This window comes from Pseudophryne corroboree, chromosome 1, assembly GCF_028390025.1.
Source record: "Pseudophryne corroboree isolate aPseCor3 chromosome 1, aPseCor3.hap2, whole genome shotgun sequence".
NCBI classification, from domain to species: Eukaryota; Metazoa; Chordata; class Amphibia; order Anura; family Myobatrachidae; genus Pseudophryne; species Pseudophryne corroboree.
The window spans coordinates 10,105,706-10,129,586 of record NC_086444.1 but is presented as its reverse complement, the minus strand read 5'-3'; positions in this window follow the sequence as shown (position 1 = coordinate 10,129,586).

Here is a 23,881-nt window from a genome sequence, read left to right as displayed (position 1 = left end):
CCAACTCCCTCAGTGTCAATTTCCTCCTTCCCCAGGAATGCCAATAGTCCTGCAGGCCATGTCACTGGCAATTCTGACGAGTCCTCTCCTGCCTGGGATTCCTCCGATGCATCCTTGCGTGTAACGCCTACTGCTGCTGGCGCTGCTGTTGTTGCTGCTGGGAGTCGATGGTCATCCCAGAGGGGAAGTCGTAAGTCCACTTTTACTACTTCCACCAAGCAATTGACTGTCCAACAGTCCTTTGCGGGGAAGATGAAATATCACAGCAGTCATCCTGTTGCAAAGCGGATAACTGAGGCCTTGCCAACTATGTTGGTGTTAGACGTGCGTCCGGTATCCGCCGTTAGTTCACAGGGAACTAGACAATTTCTTGAGGCAGTGTGCCCCCGTTACCAAATACCATCTAGGTTCCACTTCTCTAGGCAGGCGATACCGAGAATGTACACGGACGTCAGAAAAAGACTCACCAGTGTCCTAAAAAATGCAGTTGTACCCAATGTCCACTTAACCACGGACATGTGGACAAGTGGAGCAGGGCAGGGTCAGGACTATATGACTGTGACAGCCCACTGGGTAGATGTATGGACTCCCGCCGCAAGAACAGCAGCGGCGGCACCAGTAGCAGCATCTCGCAAACGCCAACTCTTTCCTAGGCAGGCTACGCTTTGTATCACCGCTTTCCAGAATACGCACACAGCTGAAAACCTCTTACGGCAACTGAGGAAGATCATCGCGGAATGGCTTACCCCAATTGGACTCTCCTGTGGATTTGTGGCATCGGACAACGCCAGCAATATTGTGTGTGCATTAAATATGGGCAAATTCCAGCACGTCCCATGTTTTGCACATACCTTGAATTTGGTGGTGCAGAATTATTTAAAAAACGAGAGGGGCGTGCAAGAGATGCTGTCGGTGGCCAGAAGAATTGCGGGACACTTTCGGCGTACAGGCACCACGTACAGAAGACTGGAGCACCACCAAAAACGCCTGAACCTGCCCTGCCATCATCTGAAGCAAGAAGTGGTAACGAGGTGGAATTCAACCCTATATATGCTTCAGAGGTTGGAGGAGCAGCAAAAGGCCATTCAAGCCTATACAACTGACCATGATATAGGAGGTGGAATGTACCTGTCTCAAGCGCAGTGGAGAATGATTTCAATGTTGTGCAAGGTTCTGCAACCTTTTGAACTTGCAACACGTGAAGTCAGTTCAGACACTGCCAGCCTGAGTCAGGTCATTCCCCTCATCAGGCTTTTGCAGAAGAAGCTGGAGGCATTGAAGGAGGAGCTAAAAAGGAGCGATTCCGCTTGGCATGTGGGACTTGTGGATGGAGCCCTTAATTCGCTTAACAAGGATTCACGGGTGGTCAATCTGTTGAAATCAGAGCACTACATTTTGGCCACCGTGCTCGATCCTAGATTTAAAACCTACCTTGGATCTCTCTTTCCGGCAGACACAAGTCTGCTGGGGTTCAAAGACCTGCTGGTGACAAAATTGTCAAGTCAAGCGGAACGCGACCTGTCAACATCTCCTCCTTCACATTCTCCCGCAACTGGGGGTGCGAGGAAAAGGCTCAGAATTCCGAGCCCACCCGCTGGCGGTGATGCAGGGCAGTCTGGAGCGACTGCTGATGCTGACATCTGGTCCGGACTGAAGGACCTGACAACGATTACGGACATGTCGTCTACTGTCACTGCATAAGATTCTCTCACCATTGAAAGAATGGTGGAGGATTATATGAGTGACCGCATCCAAGTAGGCACGTCAGACAGTCCGTACTTATACTGGCAGGAAAAAGAGGCAATTTGGAGGCCCTTGCACAAACTGGCTTTATTCTACCTAAGTTTCCCTCCCACAAGTGTGTACTCCGAAAGAGTGTTTAGTGCCGCCGCTCACCTTGTCAGCAATCTGCGTACGAGGTTACTTCCAGAAAATGTGGAGAAGATGATGTTCATTAAAATGAATTATAATCAATTCCTCCATGGAGACATTGACCAGCAGCAATTGCCTCCACAAAGTACACAGGGAGCTGAGATGGTGGATTCCAGTGGGGACGAATTGATAATCTGTGAGGAGCGGGATGTACACGGTGATATATCGGAGGATGATGAGGTGGACATCTTGCCTCTGTAGAGCCAGTTTGTGCAAGGAGAGATTAATTGCTTCTTTTTCGGTGGGGGTCCAAACCAACCCGTCATTTCAGTCACAGTCGTGTGGCAGACCCTGTCACTGAAATGATGGGTTGGTTAAAGTGTGCATGTCCTGTTTATACAACATAAGGGTGGGTGGGAGGGCCCAAGGACAATTCCATCTTGCACCTCTTTTTTCTTTCATTTTTATTTGCGTCATGTGCTGTTTGGGGAGTGTTTTTTGGAAGGGCCATCCTGCGTGACACTGCAGTGCCACTCCTAGATGGGCCAGGTGTTTGTGTCGGCCACTAGGGTCGCTTATCTTAGTTACACAGCTACCTCATTGCGCCTCTTTTTTTCTTCTTTGCGTCATGTGCTGTTTGGGGAGTGTTTTTTGGAAGGGCCATTTTGCGTGACACTGCAGTGCCACTCCTAGATGGGCCAGGTGTTTGTGTCGGCCACTAGGGTCGCTTAGCTTAGTCATCCAGCGACCTCGGTGCAAATTTTAGGACTAAAAATAATATTGTGAGGTGTGAGGTATTCAGAATAGACTGAAAATGAGTGGAAATTATGGTTTTTGAGGTTAATAATACTTTGGGATCAAAATGACCCCCAAATTCTATGATTTAAGCTGTTTTTTAGGGTTTTTTGAAAAAAAACACCCGCATCCAAAACACACCCGAATCCGACAAAAAAAATTCGGTGAGGTTTTGCCAAAACGCGGTCGAACCCAAAACACGGCCGTGGAACCGAACCCAAAACCAAAACACAAAACCCGAAAAATTTTCAAGTGCACATCCCTAGTTTCTTCACGTTGTTTGGTGCGGTGCTGGACACCGGCGCCAGCTCCTGCCTTCAGAGCGATCCTCCACCCTCCATCTACGGCTATCTGCTGGGATGTTGTGGGGTGGGGGGAGGCTATGTGCTGTGTGGGGAGTGGGGAGTGGGGGAGACTACTACTATGTGCTAAGGGCGGACTACGGCTAGGTGCTGGGAGGGGGATCAGGACTATGGCTATGTGCTGGGAGGTGTATCAGTACTATGGCTATGTGCTGGGAGGGGGATCAGGACTATGGCTATGTGCTGGGAGGGGTATCAGGACTATGGCTATGTGCTGGGAGGGGTATCAGGGCTATGGCTATGTGCTGGGAGGGGTATCAGGACTATGGCTATGTGCTGGGAGGGGGATCAGGACTATGGCTATGTGCTGGGTGGTGTATCAGTACTATGGCTATGTGCTGGGAGGGGGATCAGGACTATGGCTATGTGCTGGGAGGGGGATCAGGACTATGGCTATGTGCTGGGAGGTGTATCAGTACTATGGCTATGTGCTGGGAGGTGTATCAGTACTATGGCTATGTGCTGGGAGGTGTATCAGTACTATGGCTATGTGCTGGGAGGTGTATCAGCACTATGGCTATGTGCTGGGAGGGGGATCAGGACAATGGCTATGTGTTGGGAGGGGTATCAGGACTATGGCTATGTGCAGGGAGGGGTATCAGGACTATGGCTATGTGCTGGGAGGGGGATCAGGACTATGGCTGTGTGCTGGGAGGGGGATGGGAACTATGGTTATGTGCTGGGAGGGGGATGGGGACTGTGGCTATGTGCTGGGAGGGGGATGGGGACTATGGCTATGTGCTGGGAGGGGGATGGGGACTATGGCTATGTGCTGGGAGGGGGATGGAGACTATGGCAATGTGCTGGGAGGGGGATGGGGACTATGGCTGTGTGCTTGGGGAGGTGAGGGCCTATGTGCAGGGAGGGGGACTATGGCTATTTATGCTGCAGATAACTATTGTTATGTGATAGGATGGAGGTGGGGACTACTGTATGAATGTGTTGGGAGAGGTGGAGACTATGGCTATGTGCTGGGGGGACTATGGCTATGTGCTTGGTGGGGTGAGGGGGCTATGTGCAGCGATGGGGATGGGGACTATGCTATGTGCTTGGGGAGGTGAGGGGCTATGTGCAGGGATGGGGATGGGTACTATGGTTATGTGCTGGGAGGGGGATGGGGACTATGGCTATGTGTTGTTAGGGGGATGGGGACTATGGCTATGTGCTTGGGGAGGTGAGGGGCTATGTGCAGGGATAGGGATCAGGACTATGGCTATGTGCTTGGGGAGGTGAGGGGCTATGTGCTGGGAGGGGGATGGGGACTATGGCTATGTGCTGGGAATGGGATGAGGACTATGGCTATGTGCTTGGGGAGGTGAGGGCCTATGTGCAGGGAGGGGGACTATGGCTATGTGCTGGGAGGGGGATGGGGACTATGGCTATGTGCTGGGAGGGGGATCAGGACTATGGCTATGTGCTTGGGGAGGTGAGGGGCTATGTGCTGGGAGGGGGATGGGGACTATGGCTATGTTCTGGGAATGGGATAGGGACTATGGCTATGTGCTTAGGGGGGTGAGGGGCTATGTGCAGGAATGGGGATGGGGACTATGCTATGTGCTTGGGGAGGTGAGGGGCTATGTGCAGGGATGGGGATGGGGACTATGGTTATGTGCTGGGAGGGGGGTGGGGACTATGGCTATGTGCTGTTAGGGGGATGGGGACTATGGCTATGTGCTTGGGGAGGTGAGGGGCTATGTGCAGGGATGGGGATCAGGACTATGGCTATGTGCTTGGGGAGGTGAGGGGCTATGTGCAGGAATGGGGATCAGGACTATGGCTATGTGCTTGGGGAGGTGAGGGGCTATGTGCTGGGAGGGGGATGGAGACTATGGCTATGTGCTGGGAATGGGATGGGGACTATGGCTATGTGCTTGGGGAGGTGAGGGCCTATGTGCAGGGAGGGGGACTATGGCTATGTGCTGGGAGGGGGAGGGGGACTATGGCTATGTGCTGGGAGGGGGATGGGGACTATGGCTATGTGCTGGGAGGGGGATGGAGACTATGGCTATATGCTGGGAGGGGGATCAGGACTATGGCCTATGTGCAGGGAAACATAGAAACATAGAATTTGTCGGCAGATAAGAACAACTTGGCCCATCTAGTCTGCCCCTTATTTATTTTTTATTTTTTTTAGATTATTTTTTATCACTAACCTTATTTGATCCTTATTTCTTTGTAAGGATATCCTTATGTCTATCCCATGCATGTTTAAATTGCTCTACTGTCTTAGCCTCTACCACCTCTGATGGGAGGCTATTCCACTTGTCCACTACCCTTTCTGTGAAATAATTTTTCCGCAAATTTCCCTTGAACCTCCCCCCCTCCAGTCTCAGTGCATGTCCTCGTGTCTTATTGCTTCTCTTCATTTAGAGAATGTTTCCCTCCTGGACTTTGTTAAAACCCTTGATATATTTTAAAGTTTCTATCATGTCCCCCCTTTCCCTTCTCTGCTCCAAACTATACATTTTGAGATTTCTTAGTCTTTCTGGGTATATTTTGTGATGTAGGCCATGCACCATTTTAGTTGCCCTCCTTTGCACAGTTTCTAATGTATTAATTAGAGATGAGCGGGTTCGGTTCCTCGGAATCCGAACCCCCCCGAACTTCACCCTTTTTACAGGGGTCCGAGGCAGACTCGGATCTTCCTGCCTTGCTCGGTTAACCCGAGCGCGCCCGAACGTCATCATCCTGCTGTCGGATTCTCGCGAGATTCGGATTCTATCGCGAGACTCGGATTCTATATAAGGAGCCGCGCGTCGCCGCCATTTTCACACGTGCATTGAGATTGATAGGGAGAGGACGTGGCTGGCGTCCTCTCCATTTAGATTAGATTACAGACACTTGAGTTGATTGATTTACTACTAATTTTGGGGAGCATTAGGAGTACTCAGTATAGTGCAGAGTTTTGCTGATAGTGTGACAGTTTTATTTTAATCCGTTCTCTGCCTGAAAAAAATGATACATACCATATCTGTGCTCAGCCTCAGTGTGCTGCATGATATATCATCTATGTATATCTGACTGTGCTGAGTGCTCAGTCACTGCTCACACAGCTTAATTGTGGGGGAGACTGGGGAGCAGTAATAGCAGGAGTACAGTGCACACTTTTGCTGCCAGGCAGTGACCACCAGTATATTGTCTGCCTGAAAAAGTTAAACACTCCTGTGGTGTTTTTTTTTTTATTCTAACTATAAACGCATTCTCCTGACAGTGTCCAGCAGGTCCATCATTCATTATATTATATAAATATTTACCTACAGTAGTGTTATATATATTTTTTTCATCTCTATCATCTTTATCAGCTCTATATTAGCAGACGCAGTACGGTAGTCCACGGCTGTGGCTATCTCTGTGTCGTCAGTGCTCGTCCATAATTGTATACCTACCTACTTGTGGTGGGTTTTTTTTTTCTATCTTCTTCATACTAGTAGTTTAGGAGTCTGCTGACAGTGTCCACCAGGTCCGTCATTATATTATATACCTACAGTAGTAATATATTTAGTATATTATCTATACTAGCAGACGCAGTACGGTAGTCCACGGCTGTGGCTATCTCTGTGTCGCCAGTGCTCGCCCATAATTGTATACCTACCTACCTGTGGTGTTTTTTTTTTTCTATCTTCATACTAGTAGTTTAGGAGTCTGCTGACAGTGTCCACCAGGTCCGTCATTATATTATATATACCTACAGTAGTTATATATTTAGTATATTATCTATACTAGCAGACGCAGTACGGTAGTCCACGGCTGTGGCTATCTCTGTGTCGTCAGTGCTCGCCCATAATTGTATACCTACCTACCTGTGGTGGGGTTTTTTTTCTATCTTCATACTAGTAGTTTAGGAGTCTGCTGACAGTGTCCACCAGGTCCGTCATTATATTATATACCTACAGTAGTAATATATTTAGTATATTAATATCTATACTAGCAGACGCAGTACGGTAGTCCACGGCTGTAGCTACCTCTGTGTCGTCAGTCACTCGTCATCCATAAGTATACTAGTATCCATCCATCTCCATTGTTTACCTGAGGTGCCTTTTAGTTGTGCCTATTAAAATATGGAGAACAAAAATGTTGAGGTTCCAAAAATAGGGAAAGATCAAGATCCACTTCCACCTCGTGCTGAAGCTGCTGCCACTAGTCATGGCCGAGACGATGAAATTCCATCAACGTCGTCTAAAAGATCAGTAAAAAAAGGACTCAAAAATCTAAATTAAAATAGTCGGAGGAGAAGCGTAAACTGTTTGGGGGGTGTTTTTTGGAAGGGCCATCCTGCGTGACACTGCAGTGCCACTCCTAGATGGGCCAGGTGTTTGTGTCGGCCACTTGGGTCGCTTAGCTTAGCCATACAGCGACCTCGGTGCAAATTGTAGGACTAAAAATAATATTGTGAGGTGTGAGGTGTTCAGAATAGACTGAAAATGAGTGGAAATTATGGTTATTGAGGTTAATAATACTATGGGATCAAAATGACCCCCAAATTCAATGATTTAAGCTGTTTTTTAGGGTTTTTTGAAAAAAACACCCGAATCCAAAACACACCCGAATCCGACAAAAAAAATTCGGTGAGGTTTTGCCAAAACGCGTTCGAACCCAAAACACGGGCGCGGAACCGAACCCAAAACCAAAACACAAAACCCGATAAATTTCCGGTGCACATCTCTAGTATTAATATCCTTTTGAAGATATGGCCTCCAGAACTGAATACAGTATTCTAGAAGAGGCCGTACCAATGACCTATACAGTGGCATTATTACTTCTTTCTTTCTGCTGCTGATTCCTCTCCCAATGCAGCCAAGCATCTGACTAGCCTTCCTCATTGCCTTGTTACATTGCTTACCTGCTTTTATGTCACCTGAAATAGTGACTCCTAGATCCCTTTCCTACTCAGTAGTTTCCAGTATAGTGCCATTAATACTATATTTATCCTTTATGTCACCTGAGATAGTGACTCCTAGATCCCTTTCCTCCTCAGTAGTTTCCAGTATAGTGCCATTAATACTGTATTTAGCTTTAGGATTTTTGAGACCCAAGTGCATGATTTTGCATTTTTTGGCATTAAACTGTAATTGCCAGACTCTTGACCATTAGGGAGGGGGACTATGGCTATCTATGCTGCAGAGAACTATTGTTATGTGATGGGAGGGAGGTGGGGACCACTGTATGAATGTTTGGGAGAGGTGGAGACTACGGGTATGTGCTACGGGGACTACGGTTATTGCTTGGGGAGGTGGGTGCTATGGCTATTTACTGGGAGGGGACTATGGCTATGTGCTTGGGGAGGTGAGGGCCTATGTGCAGGGAGGGGGACTATAGCTAAGTGCTGGGAGGGGGATGGGGACTATGGCTATGTGCTGGGAGGGGGATGGGGACTATGGCTATGTGCTGGGAGGGGGATGTGGACTATGGCTATGTGCTTGGGGAGGTGAGGGCCTATGTGCAGGAAGGGGGACTATGGCTATCTATGCTGCAGATAACTATTGTTATGTGATGGGAGGGAAGTGGGGACTACTGTATGAATGTGTTGGGAAATGTGGAGACTACGGCTATGTGCTGGGGGGACTACGGTTATTGCTTGGGGAGGTGGGGGCTATGGCTATTTACTGGGAGGGGTCTATGGCTATGTGCTTGGGTAGGTGAGGGTCTATGTGCAGGTAGGGGGGTGGGGACTATGGTTATGTGCTGGGAGGAGGATGGGGACTATGGCTATGTGCTTGTGGGGTGAGGGCCTATGTGCTGGGAGGGGGATGGGGACTTTGGCTAAGTGCTTGGGGAGGTGAGGGGCTATGTGCTTGGGGAGGTGAGGGGCTATGTGCAGGGATGGGAATGGGGACTATGGCTATGTGCTTGGAGGCGGATGGGGACTATGGCTATGTGCTGGGAGGGGGATGGTGACTATGACTATATGACTGTGGGGGCATATCTGGCACTGTGGGGGCTTATCTGGCACTATGGGGGCATATGTGTATCTTGCACTGTGGGGGCACATCTGGCACTGTTGGGGCACATATAGCACTATGGGGGAACAGATGGCACTGTGGGGGCACATCTAGCACTACGGGGGAACATCTGGCACTGTGGGGGCATATCTGGCATTGTGTGGGCATGTGTATCTGGCAATGTGGGGACATAAATGGCAATGTGGGGGCATATCTGGCACTGGAAGGGCATATCTGGCACCGTGGGGGCAAATCTGGCACTGTGGGGGCATGTGTGTATCTGGCACTGTGAGGGCATATGTGTATCAGGCACTGTGAGGGCATATGTGTATCTGGCACTGCTGTATTGGGGTCATATGTGTATCACACCCCAATTTTAATTGGCCATGCCCCATGTGGCATGTGGCCACAACCATTTTTTGGGCGTGTGCACACCAAAGGCGCGTGCACACAGTACCACTAACTTTTTTTTCTACCTACACCACTGGGTAGTGCGCTCCACTGCACTTCTTTGCACTACTATTTGATTATACTACCTGGCCTTGGGTGGCGTTACCTTCTCAGCCTGGCCAGGCACTGCTGATGTCTCATCAGTGTTATAAGAATTACTGTGTGGGTATAATGTGGGAACTGCAACTGTGTGGGCATGATGTGTATAAGGATTACTACTGTGTAGCATAATATGAATTGGGGGAACTACAGATGTAGCCACCTTTATCTTGACTGTTTCTCCGCCGAGATGGGCGTTTAGTCACGCTAATGCGATAGCTGAGTTTAATCACAGGCAGGCGCGTTGAGGCGATCTAGATACTCATCATGCATTACACATCTCCACCACTGTGTGGCTAATGCTCCACTAATCCAGTACTTTCGATCGTACAGTATAGCGGCGGATTGATCTACAGCTCTGGCAATACTGTAGGCGTAACGGGAGGCGGTGGAAAAAGTATGGAGTACTGTATGTGTATGGAGACGCAACTACAGTAATTGTGTAAAAGGAAGAATGTACAGTACAATGTATAAACACCGTGCTTTTAAAATATATGAGCGTCTGAGTTCGCTAATGCATAATGGGAATGGAGGACTAGCAGAAGGCGGAGGAAAACACAGTGCTTTACAAATGCGAGCGTCCGAGTCCTCTAAGGCATAAACCAACAGCAATGGGGCGGGGGGCCGGGCGCTGTTTGCAGTACTTTCACACATGAAATTGGAAATCTCTCATGAGGCGTCGTGGGCTAGGGGTGAAGGCTCCCACCTCCCTCGCTGGGGGTCCAGGGTTCGAGACCTGATGTGCTGTCTTTCTTTTTTTTTTTTTTTTTCTGTAATAATGCACTGTATTATTTTATTTACATTGTAAGACAGTCAATGGAAGGATGCACACAGGTTTCACATAAATCAAAGTACATCTGCAGGAGCGATTCTTTACGCTAAATGCAACCTACAGTACAGTACTGTAAGGGAGCAAAACAGTACTACAGTGGGCGTTTGTGTATTGCACATGACCTGCATTCCCTCCCTGTCTACTGCATGATCTGTGCAGGCTCCCATGGGGGAAGGGCAACAGGCTAGCAGGAGGCGGAGGAAAACACCGTGCTTTACAAATGCGAGCGTCCGAGTCCTCTAAGGCATAAACCAACAGCAATGGGGCGGGGGCCGGGCGCTGTTTGCAGTACTTTCACACATGAAATTAGAAATCTCTCATGAGGCGTCGTGGGCTAGGGGTGAAGGCTCCCACCTCCCTCGCTGGGGGTCCAGGGTTCGAGACCTGATTTGCTTTCTTTCTTTTTTTTTTTTTCTGTAATAATGCACTGTATTATTTTATTTACATTGTAAGACAGTCAATGGAAGGATGCACACAGGTTTCACATAAATCAAAGTACATCTGCAGGAGCGATTCTTTACGCTAAATGCACCTAAACAGCGGGAATGAAATGAGTGTATTCTGACGCTACCAACTGAGCAAAACAGTACTGTAGATCTTCAGCGTTTGTGTATTGCACAGGACCTGAATTTCCTCCCTGTGCAGGCCCCCAGGGGGGAAGGGCGATGGGGGTAGGGGGGAGACGATGGAAAATACTGTGCCTTTGAAATGCAATTACATGAGCGTCTGAGTACACTACGGCATACTGTAAACCAACACCAATGGGAAGGAAGTGCCAACCTTATTTTTAATGTGTTCCCGTGACATTCACTTTAACATTTTTTTTTTCTCTCCAATACAGTACATCCAATGGAAGGATGCACACAGGTTTCACATAAATCAAAGTACATCTGCAGGAGCGATTCTTTACGCTAAATGCAACCTACAGTACAGTACTGTAAGTGAGCAAAACAGTACTACAGTGGGCGTTTGTGTATTGCACATGACCTGCATTCCCTCCCTGTCTACTGCATGATCTGTGCAGGCTCCCATGGGGGAAGGGCAACAGGCTAGCAGGAGGCGGAGGAAAACACTGTGCTTTACAAATGCGAGCGTCCGAGTCCTCTAAGGCATAAACCAACAGCAATGGGGCGGGGGCCGGGCGCTGTTTGCAGTACTTTCACACATGAAATTAGAAATCTCTCATGAGGCGTCGTGAGCTAGGGGTGAAGGCTCCCACCTCCCTCGCTGGGGGTCCAGGGTTCGAGACCTGATGTGCTTTCTTTTTTTTTTTTTTTTTCTGTAATAATGCACTGTATTATTTTATTTACATTGTAAGACAGTCAATGGAAGGATGCACACAGGTTTCACATAAATCAAAGTACATCTGCAGGAGCGATTCTTTACGCTAAATGCAACCTACAGTACAGTACTGTAAGGGAGCAAAACAGTACTACAGTGGGCGTTTGTGTATTGCACATGACCTGCATTCCCTCCCTGTCTACTGCATGATCTGTGCAGGCTCCCATGGGGGAAGGGCAACAGGCTAGCAGGAGGCGGAGGAAAACACCGTGCTTTACAAATGCGAGCGTCCGAGTCCTCTAAGGCATAAACCAACAGCAATGGGGCGGGGGCCGGGCGCTGTTTGCAGTACTTTCACACATGAAATTAGAAATCTCTCATGAGGCGTCGTGGGCTAGGGGTGAAGGCTCCCACCTCCCTCGCTGGGGGTCCAGGGTTCGAGACCTGATTTGCTTTCTTTTTTTTTTTTTTTCTGTAATAATGCACTGTATTATTTTATTTACATTGTAAGACAGTCAATGGAAGGATGCACACAGGTTTCACATAAATCAAAGTACATCTGCAGGAGCGATTCTTTACGCTAAATGCACCTAAACAGCGGGAATGAAATGAGTGTATTCTGACGCTACCAACTGAGCAAAACAGTACTGTAGATCTTCAGCGTTTGTGTATTGCACAGGACCTGAATTTCCTCCCTGTGCAGGCCCCCAGGGGGGAAGGGCGATGGGGGTAGGGGGGAGACGATGGAAAATACTGTGCCTTTGAAATGCAATTACATGAGCGTCTGAGTACACTACGGCATACTGTAAACCAACACCAATGGGAAGGAAGTGCCAACCTTATTTTTAATGTGTTCCCGTGACATTCACTTTAACATTTTTTTTTTTCTCTCCAATACAGTACATCCAATGGAAGGATGCACACAGGTTTCACATAAATCAAAGTACATCTGCAGGAGCGATTCTTTACGCTAAATGCAACCTACAGTACAGTACTGTAAGTGAGCAAAACAGTACTACAGTGGGCGTTTGTGTATTGCACATGACCTGCATTCCCTCCCTGTCTACTACATGATCTGTGCAGGCTCCCATGGGGGAAGGGCAACAGGCTAGCAGGAGGCGGAGGAAAACACCGTGCTTTACAAATGCGAGCGTCCGAGTCCTCTAAGGCATAAACCAACAGCAATGGGGTGGGGGCCGGGCGCTGTTTGCAGTACTTTCACACATGAAATTAGAAATCTCTCATGAGGCGTCGTGGGCTAGGGGTGAAGGCTCCCACCTCCCTCGCTGGGGGTCCAGGGTTCGAGACCTGATGTGCTTTCTTTTTTTTTTTTTTTTCTGTAATAATGCACTGTATTATTTTATTTACATTGTAAGACAGTCAATGGAAGGATGCACACAGGTTTCACATAAATCAAAGTACATATGCAGGAGCGATTCTTTACGCTAAATGCACCTAAACAGCGGGAATGAAATGAGTGTATTCTGACGGACTGTGCATCTTCGGTATTTGTGTATTGCATAAGACCTGTGAAGGCTCCCAGGAGGGAAGGGCGTAGGGCAAGACAGTGGAAAATACTGTGGTCAAAGAAAGGGCATATTTAAAACTAAGGGAAACTGTCACAAAGTACAGTAACTACAGTACTGTACGTTGAATGCCTGGAACGCACGACGTCTGAGACGCACGACGTCTGAGGCGCACGACGTCTGAGACGCTCATTGAGCATAAGGACGGTCATGGCTGCTGTACGGGACCGTCCCTATGCTCTGGGTGAGCTGCGTCTCCTCGTTCGCTGGCGGGACAGAACTCTCGCCAGCAACGAGGAGAAGGTGAGAGCGTATAGGAGGGCCAGCAGGGATATCCTCCGGACTTACAACCGGAGGAGAACGGTGAGGTCACTCCAGAGGAGATGGAGTGACCTCGTGAGGAGGACTCCACGACGCCTGCAGGCCATAAGGGATTGTAAGTACAGTACATTACTGTAGATTACTGTACTTTAAGTTACTGTAGTTACAGGTACAGTACATTATAGCAGGGGCTGCTGTAGCAGCAGGTATCCGGTCTATACAGCACTGTACAGTATTTGTGGTAAACAAATGGTTAAACAAGGACCAAACATTAACCCGGGTCAAAAGGTCAATTTGTTTTTTTGCGTCGACCTAGATGGTGCGGCTTTTGAAATTGGTTGACACCAGTTACTGTAGGTTGACATGGTCGTTAAGTTGACATGGAAAAAGATCGACATGCGTTTTACAAAAACAATTGTTATTTTTTTAAACTTGTGTATATACAGTAGTTCTTTACAATCCACGTGGTCTACGATTGTGCAGTGTACAGTATCATGCAGTGTACAGTATATGCAATGTATCACAGTGTATCGTGCTGCGTAATTGCAGCGTGTCATGCAGTGTACATTCAGTATATGGTATTGTGCAGTGAGTGTAATGCATAGTGAATCACATCGTGCAGCAGAGCCGGCCTTAGGCATAGGCAAACTACAGTAGGCAAATGCCTAGGGCATTTGCTATGCTTAGGGGCACCAGCAGCTTCTGCTGATTAAAATGATATGCGGCATGCCTATATTTTGCGTGACTGCGGCTGTATCTGTATCTGGCTAGGGCCAGCACTGTCGTGCAGTGTACTGTATACACATGTGGTAATTGCAGTTTTTTGTGCAGTGTACATTGTATCATATTTTGCAGGGAAATGTGCAGTGTAATGTGCAGTTTGTCATATCACGCAGTGCATACACTATGCAGTGTCGTGCAGTGCATTGTGTGGTTTAATTGCAGTGTGTCGTGCAGTGTGCAGAAATTTGTGTTTCAGATAGTACAGTGTTCTAAGGGATGTTACTTTGGCAGAAATTATTCTAAGGGATGTTACAGTGGCCTAATGTGTTCTGACGTGCATTACTCTTGCATAATGTGTTATAAGGTTCATGACTGTGGCAGATCTCTACTTTGTGACGTAATGTGGATATACTACTGCACTACTGTGACGTACAGTACAGTAACGTGAATAAGGTGCTCTACTGTGTGACACAACGTGAATCAAGGACAGTACTGTGACGTGAATACGGTGCTCTACTGTGTGACACAACGTGAATCAAGGACAGTACTGTGACGTGAATACGGTGCTCTACTGTGTGACACAACGTGAATCAAGGACAGTACTGTGACGTGAATAAACTGCACTACTGTGACATGACGTGAATAAGATGAATTCAGGTGAGTGCTGCATCATCTGTCATGGAATCAATTTATACTGTAATGAACAGTACTGAGATGGTTAAGGGTGGGAGGGCTGCATGCTGATGTGTGTCATAATGTTTATAAGGGCAATGCTAATGTGTGTTACAATGTCTATAAAGGTAGTGTTCTGTCTAATACCCTGGACCTACTGTACTGTAGCGATGGGATGGACCTTTGGCGCAACAAGGTAAAATACTGAAAGCAGTATAAACCATACAGTAAATGCACTGTTAATAATCCCTTGATACGTGATATAACAATGCCATAAATCATTATACAGAGTGTGTGCTTTATACTATATACAGTATGTGTGTGTGTATATACTGTATATATTCTATCCCAAAAGAGATACCTACTGTATAGGCACTCAGAGACAGCAATGAAGCATTGCCGGCTTATTGTGATGATTACATACTGTATACTGTGTGTGTGTGTGTGTGTGTGTGTGTGTGTGTGTGTGTGTGTGTGTGTGTGTGTACAGTATGTATATATATATTACTCTGTATGTACCTTAATGTACTGTATGTACAGTTTAATGTATACAGTAGGTATATAATACAGTATACTGCACATACAGTCTACTGTATATACAGTAATCTGTAAATCTGTAATTTCATAACTGTATCTGATTTCATTATTTTTGTCTCTTCACAGGATATCTCCAATGATAAGAGATGTGAATAAAGAAAAGAGAGTGGAACAGGCACGGCGATGGATTGAGAGTGGTGAAACATTTGATGATGTCATTTTCACAGATGAATCGTCTGTTGCCCTTGAGCGGTTCTCCAGAATGTCATTCAGGAAACGTAACCATATCTCTTTAAAACCACGCCCAAAGCATCCATTGAAAGTCCATGTATGGGGAGGCATATCACGATTAGGAGCTGGTCCCCTATTATTTTTCGAAGGTACAGTACTATACTTTATTCTGTGCCTGTGTTCTGTAAAAATACATGCTGTACTGTAGAGTACGTGTAACTGCACAATAAAAGGAGTTGCTTATTAATGAACAACATTTTTTGATTTCTGTAGGGATCATGGATAAGAAATTTTTCCAAGAAACAATAGTAGAGGAATGTATGGTGCCATTTGTGAATAAATATTACCCAACTCACCATAGGATATTCCAAGACAATGATCCTAAACACTCCGCCTCAGCCAAATTTATGGAAGAGAAAGGTATGAATTGGGAACGCACACCACCAGAGTGAGTATTCTTTCAACAGTGTACAAGTAAAATTTTGGATAGCACTCTAGTACTGTAAAAAAAAATTTTGTTTAATAAACAGTACAATATTGTATGTTTAATTTTCTCTATTTACTGTAATGTCATTAATTTTTTCTATACGCTTTTTTTTTATTTTTATATAGATCACCAGACATGAACCCAATCGAATTAGTGTGGGCTCAATTGAAGAGGTACGTTAGGAGTGTTGCAAAGCCAACAACAAAACAGCAACTGGTGGATGGGATAAAGAAATTTTGGCTAGAAGTACTCACACCTGAACATTGTAATAATTATATAAATCACCTGTATAAAGTATTACCTGTTGTAGTCGAAAGAAATGGTCAAGCCACAAATATGTAGTTCTGTACTGTATTTTCTGTTTAAAATTTTAAATTGGTGCATTATTAAAAAAAATTATAAAATTGCCTTTGTCTGATTATTGCATAAACTAATGTAGAATATTATACAGTAGTAATGTTATTGATGTGTATGAACAGTTATTTTCAGTTTTATAAGTCCTGAATAAGAGTACTGTACATTTTGATCAGTGCAGTACATGGAATCGGATGTTGTAATACTTTTTTTTTACATTAATATTGATGTTTTTCCAATAAATATTCAATTTTACAGTATGGTACGGTACAGTACATGAGGGTACCTGTACAGTATGATACGTCATTATGGGGGAGAAATACTGTATCCACTAAATGTACAGTAAAATGTTTTTTTTTCTTATTACAAACACACAAATGCATCTCAGATGGAAATATGCTATACACAGCAGACAGCTTATGGTGACAGAACTTCCCTACTGTATCCCCACCCATAGTCGTGGTATATTTTAGATTGCCTAATGAGACACTCCTGCAGCATTGCCAATGATTCATGTAAAACCTGTGTGCAAACAGTATCTGTATTGAATGCAAAGTACAGTAAGAGTACAGTATACAGTATTATCAGAGCCAAACCTGACCAACATGATGCCCTAGGCTAGATTTTGGCTGATGCCCTCTTGCACAGATGCTACGTAGTTCCGCCTCTAACCTTGCACCCCTTTCCCAGCACCATCACCCATTTTGGCGCTCCTACCCCCTATAATCTAAATAAGAACAATGTGCACATTTAGTGCCAGCCCAAAACAGTGTACAGTATGTTCTTGCTGGGAAGGGGCATGGTAACACAATAATACCCGAAGATGAAATGACACAACACAGTACTGCAACTTTATTCACATTATATCATGCAGTGGTGTCTCTTATTCTCATGACATCATATCATAGTACCACATTACTCCTAACAGTAATGCCCCTTATTCACATTACACCCCACCACATTCATCTTTATTTACATTAGACCACAGGTTCTCAAACTCAGTCCTCAGGACCCCACACAGTGCAGGTTTTGCAGGTCTCACAGAATCACAAGTGAAAAAATTAGCTCCACCTACTGTATGGACCTTCTAAAATGTGTCAGTTAGTAATGAATACATCTGTGCACTTGCTGGTTTACCTGCAAAACATGCACTGTGTGGGGTCCTGAGGACCAAGTTTGAGAACCACTGCATTAGACCATGCAGTAGTGCCCTTTCCTTATGTTACACCAGAAAATATTGTAGTACACCTTATACACATACAGTACAGTAATGCCACACATTAGTAATGCATTTCATATTTAAATTTTCTGATTTAATTTCATAGAGCCGCAGTCACTCACAGAATATAGGCATGTACTGTAGCATCTCATTTTATTCAGCAGAAGCTGATTATTCCCGTTTGGCTACTTTGCCGCCTCTGTACAGTATATTACAATAGAAAAAAGTTATAGTGTCAGTGAAAAAAGCACCTCATGACAGATACTGTACACAAGCTCATGTCTAAATACTGTATACTGTAAGCAGTGACATTAAGGGGTACAGTACTGTATATGCAATTGCGGTCGAATTCCGGCAGGAATACGGAAAAAATGGACACGGGATCCCCCATCTTTTTAGAACCAGCACCGGGCTCTGCGCCTGGTCCTGGTGCAAAAAATAAGGGGGACAAAAAAGCGTAGGGGTTCCCCATATTTTTTGAATCAGCACTGGGCTCCACTAGCTGGACAGATAATGCACAGCCGGGGGACACTTTTATACCGGTCCCTGCGGCCATGGAATTAAATACCCAACTAGTCACACCTGGCCGGGGTACCCTGGAGGAGTGGGGGCCCCTTAAATCAAGGGGACCCCCCCTCCAGCCACTCGATTATCTCTATCACCCCTGTGTATTGTAGCTAGGGGATTGTGACGCTCCTTCAGCATTGCCCCGTAGCCTGCAAAATCTGTGCTGTTATTTGCTCCATAGCTGAGTGCCTCCTAGGAGCTAGGAGTCACAGGCGGTAGCCATTTCAATTGAGTCTGCCCTGCTATAGAATTGTATGTGTACATTACCGTACGGTGCATAGAACCTTTACAGTAGAAACTCTCCTGCAGCTTTGGCCTGCTTTACTGTATGTACTGTAAAACTTGTGTTTTGTCAGTTTGCTATGCGACCGAGCCCGGTGTAACGTACTGTAATGTGCATAGACCTCGCTTATCTCTGTGTATTTTGGCTAGGGGATTGTGACGCTCCTTCAGCATCGCCCCGTAGCCTGCACAGCTTATGCCATTTCTCATTCCATACCCAACTGCTGCCTGCCACGAGGTGGGGGTTCAGGAGGTGGGGGTTCATGGGTAGTGGTCATTTTGACAGTGTGCTATGCGATTGAGTCCGGTGTACCGTAATACTGTATGCAATCCTACAGTAGCTTATCCCTATCTCCCCTGTGTATTTTGGTTAGGGGATTGTGACGCTCCTTCAGCATTGCCCCATAACCTGCACAAGGGTTCAGGGGCGGCGGCCATTTTGCCAGTGTGCTACAGTATGTGATCGAGTCCGGAGTACCATAATGTGCATACTGTGTATTTTAGCTAGGGGATTGTGACGCTCCTTCAGCATTGCCCCATAGTCTGTACAATCTGGACTATTACTTGCTCCGTAGCCTAGGGCCTCTGTGGGGCAAGGAGTCATAGGTGGTAGCCATTTCTATTCAGTCTGCCCAGCTACAGAATTGTATGTGTACTGTACGGAGCATAGAACCTTAACCTGCATAGAACCTGCACATTATGGTACACCGGACTCGATCGCATAGAACCGCTCATGCAGCTTTGCCCTGGTTTATGTGAATAAAAAAAATAATAAAGTGTCTGAAAAAAACTAACATGCATTCGTACTTAAGGAATCGAACCCTGGACTCTGAGTATAGGAAGCGAAACACTTCACCACTTCGCCGCAGACAAATGTATAAATCCGTTGGTTTTGATTATGCTGTAATGGCTACGGGATTAGGACGATAACATACTGTACAAAATTCCTAATCTTGAGAGGCAATAGTGAACTTGTAACACACATCCATTTGCGACAGTGTACACTACTGGTTTTACAGTACTGTATGTTTTGTCTGCGGGACTTGGACGCTCACATACAGTATTCATAAAGTATTGTAGATGGATCATATACTGTATGCTGTACTATTTGCGTCGGTGTCGTATATACAGTACTGTATTAAATAATGCAGCGTAATGAGTATTTACTGTATGCAGCGTAATGAGACGCCTTAGTAAAGTAGTCCTTATTATGTATTTCAGTATTGTATTTTACGGGAGACCACACGCATGCGCAGTGGTGATTGTAAAAAGCGACATCTGGTGGCTGATCGCAGGTATTACACGTAAAGGTAACGCCAAACGTCAAATGTCTGTCTCCGTGCGATTAGATAGCCTCTCTGTGACTAGGCGCGCCTCGCTACGCCCCAGTACGCTGCGTATGGTCGAACGGGACAAACGCCTCAGCCACTCAAGATAAAGGTGGCTACATCTGTATTGTATGGTCATGCCCCTTTCCCACAAGATCATGTCCCTTTTTTGCACATGCACCTTCCCTATTTCAAATATGGGGGGCTCCAATCCCTTACTTTTCCAGGGGCGCTCAGACTCCTAGATACACCCCTTCCTGGCACCAAGTTCCACCTCTGTCCATTCCTGCTGCTATCTAGTGATCACACGATGATTGTAGTAGCCCATACTCTTGTATGTATAGGTTTAGGTGGCGTCCTAAGTGTCATTGAGTCTGTCAAACTTTAAAACTCTAAGGTAACAATGGGTTGTTGTCACTGGCAGAATACCTTGCTTGTGTTACTCTAGTGAACTTATATAATCACTCTTCAGGTGTTTCTTAACAGTCTGCGAGTACATGAAGTCACAGTGTGGGAGTACATGAAGTAACAGTGTGGGAGTACATGGAGTCACAGTGCGGGAGTACATGAAGTCACAGTGTGGGAGTACATGAAGTCACAGTGTGGGAGCACATGAAGTCACAGTGTGGGAGTACATGAAGTCACAGTGTGGGAGTACATGAAGTCACAGTGTATGAGTACATGAAGTCACAGTGTGCGAGTACAAGAAGTCACAGGGGTAAATTTACTAAGCTCCCGATTTTGACCGAGATGCCGTTTTTTCATCAAAGTGTCATCTCGGTAATTTACTAAGCACTAATCACGGCAGAGATGAGGGCATTCGTAATTTTTTGCAAGTCCAAGTAAAAACTTACGAATGAATACACCATCGGTCAAATTACGCCTGTTTAGATATGAATCTCGGTCATTTACTAACCATTCGTAATTGTAATTGCTGCCGTGAAAATGCTTTTGCGGCCGCGAAAAATTAAAATTCGTAAAAAATTCCTAAAAAAAAAACGCGCCAGCATGTGAAAAGCGTGTTTACATGTGTACTCAATTATCCATTACTCACACCTGAATGTTTGGCCCTATAAAAGTGTTCCAGGCACATTTTGAATTTCTCTCACTCTGAAATGGCGGCTGTGGTGTGTGCCAATGAATTTATGTTTGCTGTGGGATACCTTAGACTGCTCCATGAGGCTTCCAGGAATCAGGCCCAGGTAAGTGAACATGGTCAACAGGTTGTCCAGGTGCCGCGGAGGCTGCGCCAGCCTCGTTTTTTTAGAGGGCGTTTAAACTTAAACGCATTGTCCGATGATAGGGTCATACAGATGTTCTGCTTAAATAGAACCAACATTTTCCACCTGTATGACCTTGTCAAACTGGGCCTAGACCCTGAGACAGCACGCTCTCGCTCTGTCTCAGGCCTACACAAACTCCTGGCTGTGTTACACTTTATGGCTACTGGGAGCTTCCAGGCTGTGGCAGGCGACGTCATTGGTATCTCACAGCCCACCTTTTCCAGATATTTGAATCAGGTGAGTCTAAAAATACATATGCGGTTATGTCTAAGTGTTGCTTCTGTAAGTACAAACAACACAGTATTGTATAGAATACCTAACATGACACTCACCTTAGCTTCTTTAATGTCCACTCAGGTTTTGGATGTGTTGGATCCACACATTAATGCCTCAATCTGCTTCCCTACCGAGGAGTCGGAGTGGCGTGCTGTCAGGGTAGCTTTCTATGAGCTTGCTGGCATGCCCAATGTGCGGGGGGCCATAGATTGCACACACGTTCAGCTGAGATCACCTAGGGGCCGGCAATACATATATACAAATAGACATCTGGCCCAATCAACTAATGTCCAGGTGGTCTGTGATGCAAACTTTAAAATTATGAGTGTTGTTGCAGGTTACCCTGGTGGCTGCCATGACTCCTTCATCCTCAGTCAGTCATCGCTCTTCGATAAATTTGAGGACGGACAAATGCCTGATGGCTGGCTGTTGGGTATGTTTAAACTATTTTGTGTGTATGTACTAATGTTGACTATATCTGTTTTTCAGGTGATGGGGGTTACGGCTGCTACTCTTGGCTCCTTACTCCATTGCCCCTACCTGATTCTCCTGCTGAACACAGTTACAATCATGCACATAAGGCTACGCGGAATGTGATAGAAAGATGTTTTGGTGTGCTGAAGTCACGTTTTCGGTGTCTGGATAAATCTGCAGGCCTTTTGTTGTATAGTCCCTCAAAGGTGACTCGAATTGTATTCTGCTGCTGTTTTCTCCATAATCTGTGTTTAAGTCAACATCTGGCACATGATGAGGGAGAAAGCAGTCAGCAAGCAGAGGAGTTAGAACCATCTGGTGACAGTGTGAGTACATATGTAGGGAGGCAGGTACGGCAAGAAGTGATCCAGCGGTATTTTTCCGGTAAGTTTTTGTAGGATGTAATTATCCTTGACTAAACACTTTGCAATACTTTCTATTGTGTGTTTTGTTACTTACTGTTTGTTGTTTATAGTGGTGTGTACATTGTACTTAGTTTATGTTAGAAATATATTTTCAGTCATTACCCATGAAAAACATACATACATACATATCAGCTTCTACAATGTTTGAGACGGACACAGGAAGTTGTGTGTTTGTCAAAATCAAATTTTTATTTTGAAAAAAACATTTTTCAAATTTTTTATTTTTTACGCTTGTGTGTGCTGGGTGCTGTGCTTTGTGCTGGATCACTGGCACGTGCTCTGGAGGAACGCCGAACAGGGGAGGTTACTGGCGTTTGGATAGGGGTCGTGGTCCCAGAGCTGGAGGTCACTTGTTGAGCTGCCATCAATGTGATGTTGTTGCTCAAATTATTAATGCTAGCATTCAGTTGAGTGTTGGTTGCAGTGTGGCTGGCTACAATCCGGGAGAACGACTCATTCACAACCTGGTTGTGCTGAATGAGCTGAACGAGTGCCTGCTGATGGCGCTGTTGCTCATCAATGATGCGCGTTAAATGAGCCAGCATTTGGTTGTTGTCAGCCCTTATTTGCTCCATCGATGTTGCGATTCGGCCAACTTGTACAATCAGTCTGCCCGAGTTGCGACTAATGCGCGGTAGATGATGGGGCAGACTGGCAAGGTGTTGGGTATGTGCGGTCAGGCTGGCATTGCTTTGGGCCTGTTGGCTTCTCCAACTGGCCCAAAAGTCATCTGGTATTTGTGTTTGGGGTGGAGCTTGTGCCAGTTGTGGACTCATGGAGGCTTGGGGGATATCCTGCAGCTGTATTGGCTGGCTCGGGTCAACAGGTGTAAGTTGCAGTGTGATGGTTGCCTGTTGGTCTTGTCCCTGCTGGTCCACGTCGGCCATCAAGCTGTGCTCTGTATGGGGAGGCCAACATGCAATGTTTATTTTTCGAGTAATTTTTTTGCTAGTTCTACACATTACTACATTCATAATACTCCATTTGTATAGTTGTTAGAGTTGTTTTTCTAAACTTATAATGTGTGTTTTCGCCAAAAACATATATACCATCACAGGCGTGCACATAGACAGACTTGAGTAATCCTCACCTAACTACCTCCCCTCCACAGCATTACAGTGTTATGTCACCTCCCCTGTCCACGATATAGACAGCTTACCTGGATAGTCCAGAGGAGCGGAGCAAGTAAGCAGTCTACATACCGGACAGGGGAGATGTGTGAACACTATAATGTTGTGGTGGGTGTTTTTTTGCTTAATTTTTTATTTGTTTTTAAATTTATTTTAATGTGCACGTGTGTGGCCTAAATTTTAACAAATGTATGTTCTTTGGAAAAAATGATGTTGGCGATATCAACCACTAAGACCTGGAAAAATTATGCATTTTAACCTTTAGCAATTGAAGACGTAACATCACATTGCTTGTTATGGCAAACATGTAATCTCAAATCAAAATCACAACATAGTAACTGGACTGTGTAGATTATTTGCTATGTGTTTAGTTTCTGTTTTGACTCACCAGATAACTGAGGTGATCGGGGCTCATC